The following is a 4,348-nucleotide window of genomic DNA, read 5'->3' as shown; positions in this document are numbered from 1 at the left end:
GACTTTTGCAACATTGTTTAAAAGGTAACAACCAGGAGTTGAGCAAATTTTGTTTTCCATAGCAATCGTGTTTTACAAATAACTTTAAAAGCACTGAAAACTTTCAATAAATGCATACTGGAAAGTTGCTTAGAATTATGTTTTCTTTTTTTATGCAATTTTATTAGTAAAGGGGTAGTGACGTGTGCGCTGTGCCAATTAACACAGGCCGATCTAGGGACCCTAGCCATCTCCATTTGGAAGGGGCACCAGAAAATTAATGGTGAAAAATCTGTGAAATTGTAAAATCAGGGAAATGTATAATACATAATATATTGGTGGGACCACAAAAATCAGGGAAATGTATTATACATAATATATTGGTGGGACCAACAAAAAACAAAATGTGGGGAAACTTAAAACCAGGGGATGTATAATTGAGGTTTTACTGTATATAGCAGTGCAAGCAGCTCCTTTCGATTCAAGTATCATTAATAAACAGGATATTTCCTGCAACTGACTGGTTCAAAAACCTATCTCCATACATGGATGGGCAAAGAAGGGGCTGGCCGGAACAAATTGTAACCCACAAAGGTGATAATAAACCCAAAATATAAGGTTATTTATATCATAGGATTATGATATATATTTATGGGAATACACCTGTAGTACTGGAGGATAATTGTTAACTTGATGCGGCTGATCTTGAGTCAACTTTTCTACTGAATGCTGGAAAGGGATTTTAAAGAAAATTAGCTACTTCAACTTTGTTTATTTATTTTAGGATTAGCATGCAGATGGCATATAATTGTCATTGAGGAGTATCCAGGCATTAAGCCAGTCTGATCAGAAGGGATAATACTGGCCATATGTTTTAATAATTTACCATATTTACTTGGTATACATAGCAATTTGTAGAAGTCAGAAGGCTGCCAGACCTCTGCCAGGATAATAAAATAATAATCATTTTAATTTGTAGTAGTAGGTAAGGACATGTTTGTTCTGATAATTGTAGGCAATACAGCAGTCATATGATTCCCACAGTCTAACTCTGCTGTTCTCTGCCTATACAATAACAGGAATCGCTTTCCTAGACTTTCACGTTTTGCCAGTTTGTTCATTAAAGGACATGTAAAACCCCTCCACAAAAATGTAATCAGTGAACAGCCTCTTAGAAATCTTTAGATACCTGTCATTCTGGTTGTTAAAAGGTTAACATTAAGGCTGCAGCATCCCCTTAATCCTTCTCCTCCTCTAATCCACTGCCCCATTTCTCAGGAATTTACTTTGGCTGTGGATTTATGAGCATGCTCAGTTCTTTTCAGCTCAGATTACTAAACCAATGAAGAGATAGCAATACTGGCTCCCATAGAAACTCTGCTCTAGATGTCTGATCCTATTTTTTTCTCCTAAACACCTCTCCTGAGCTCATCTTAACTATTACAGTGCTCAACCCCATCAGAACTTTTTATTAATGTATGTTGTGCCTGTGTAAACCTGTATTCTGCATTGCATGAACTTTACAGCATACATGTCCTGTTTGTAGATTTCAATGTTACTGATGTGTCAGAGGGAAAGCTGCTATTTGTTTTAGGAAAATGTGATGGCGCTGGCAAATGGGGGGATTTATGCAATACAAATTATGTAGCTTGGGTGGGGAAAATATGCCCAAATTATATATGTAGCCCACCCACCCTGTGTGCTTTTATGTGAGGATTAGTGACTATGTGTACAGGACTAGGCTGCAGTTGTGGTGCCCTTCTGTTAACACCTTACCATCCAGTAGCTTCTGGATCCCTCCTGGTGCCAGTGAGGGAGCTTGAAAGGAATAGCAAATCCAGAGGGTTATGCTATGTTATTAACAAATAACAGGTTTATTGAACAAGAAGGGATAAGCAGTTTTTAGGTCATCAGGCAACATCAATCATAGCACTTTAGTGGATTTAACAGTAGAGGATAGCAGTTCACATCATCAGACAACATCAACTTCACACCTTGACATGGGAGAATAATCCCTCTCAGTGGGTAGGACAGCCTATCTCGGTGACTTCTCTAGCACTAGGGATCTCACGATGGTACAGTATCTTGCCCTGACATCTGAGCTCACCCACTCGTGTCCCTGGTGGTTTAGACACTGCAAGGGTACTAACCAGACTTATCTCCTTGTTGGAGCCAAGTGCTGCTCAATAACTATCCTGCTCTGTTCTTAGCTCCTAGAGCAACTATAACACCACTTCTGTGCTATCTATACACTTTCCCTAACTTGGGGCCTGATAACACTCAGACTCAGTCCTGGCCCTCCTGCCCACAGGGTGGGATCCAGAAACAGGCCCCTAGCACCTGTCCTTCCCCTTTTAACTAATCACACACTGCCATATATTGGCAGCAAAATCACTAAGGACCCAGGGACATTTACAGGACTTTTAGGTGGCTGAAACTAAGCGGGGGGGGGACGGGGACGGACTGCCTGATTCTTTGTCTCTAAACCTCAGGGTCTCTACATCTACATGGTAGGAAAATAATAGGAAAATGTAGGCTTTACATTAGTGATTAGTGCGGGTCAGAATGAAAAATTGTTGACTGTGTCATTTCAAGTTTGGTGCTAGTCAGTATTTCTGTATGCAGTCTACTACAGATGTGCTAAAACCTTGGGTTCTGCTAAGCTTTCTGAACAGTGGAGTTTCCGAGTGATATTTGTGTCATTAGTCCCCCGCAACTGCCAATGAAATTAATAAGGAATGATTAAAGTAATTGTGTCAGCAGTCCACAAAAACGATTCAACTCCCAGGTGGCAAAACCCCAGGCATTGTACCATCTACATTCCTCTTCACTTGTTTCACATGCTCCCCATATGCCATTCTCTTCTGTTCTTTTCACTGACCCTTTTTCCTATCAGTCCACCCAGCCCTCACTTCACCATGTATTCAGTTTTTTTTTTCCTAAGGGATTCTCTATAGAATGAATGTAGTAGATTCAGGGGCACATTTACTAAGGGTCGAATATCGAGGGTTAATTAACCCTCGATATTCGACCATCAAAGTAAAATCCTTCGACTTCGAATATCGAAGTCGAAGGATTTACCGCAAATACTGCGATCGATCGATCGAAGTAAAAATCGAAGTAAAAATGTTTAAATCCTTCGAATCGAACAATTCGAAGGATTTTAATCCATCGATCGAACGATTTTTCTTCGATCACAAATAGCTTAGAAAACTTATGGGCAAGGTCCCCATAGGCTTACATTGTAGCTCGGTAGGTTTAAAGTGGCGAAGTATGTAGTCAAAGTTTTTTTTAAAGAGACAGTACTTCGACTATCGAATGGTCGAATAGTCGAACGATTTTTACTTTGAATTGTTCGAATCGAAGTCGAAGTACCCAAAAAAAAACTTCGAAATTCGAAGTTTTTTATATTCGAATCCTTCTCTCGAGCTTAGTAAATGTGCCCCTAAATGTTTGTGATGGGGGGGGTAATTTTTACACAATGACTAATGGCATGGCAGTTTTGTTTTTGTGTGAAGTTCCTACAAGTGGAACAACTATAGAGGAAACAAAGCCTGCGTTGTGGAGGGAGCCTGGACCACGGGGTCTGTTTCCTCTGTAGCAGTCAAATCCTCCTTGGAGAGAGGCGTGAGCAGGAGCGCCTCTCTGCGCAGGGGCCTCTGAAAATGTGGGGTGGTGGGGGAGCCCTGATGCGTTCTTGTTACGCCCCTGATTTAAACACAACAGCACTCAAAGTCAGGTCAGGACTGGAAATCTCGAGTTCTGGCAAATGCCAGAGGGGCTGATTGCAAGATTGTCATAGACAGTTACTATTTATTGGGCTGATGTTCAGGCCTCTGTGTATATTAAATGTCAGGGCTTATTTTTAATGCCAGTCCACTCCAGCCCTGCTCAAATGGCAATATTATTACTATTAGCTGACAGCTAATAGTAACCAAGGATTGACTACAAAGGAATCAGACCCTGCAGTGGCAGAGGAGACAAACTGAACTTGCTGTGGGCCCATCTGGTTACACTGACAGTACCCACGTGACGTATCCCTTCAGAAGTGCAGTTTCTAATGGACAAAGTATATTGGTAGAAGGGACGCCATTAAAACTGTTACATATAAACAGAGTGAATGTAAATAAAGTGAAGTGGTTGGCCTATATAAATACAGCACACTTGCACATGAGCTCCACAAACAACCCATCCTTTAGAGGGCAGAACACTATACTGAAAGTCCCAAACATCTGTTACGCAATCTCACGACGACAGGATCACATGGTCACACAGCCTTGGCCAACCATAGGTGCGGGCGCTTTTCCAACCCCTCTGCTGCTCCAATCAGGGTAGAGAAAATCTAAACCAATAAGGACGGTGGCTGGTC

Source organism: Xenopus laevis, chromosome 1L (genome assembly GCF_017654675.1).
Source record: "Xenopus laevis strain J_2021 chromosome 1L, Xenopus_laevis_v10.1, whole genome shotgun sequence".
NCBI lineage: Eukaryota > Metazoa > Chordata > Amphibia > Anura > Pipidae > Xenopus > Xenopus laevis.
Note: the sequence above shows the minus strand (reverse complement) of the source record.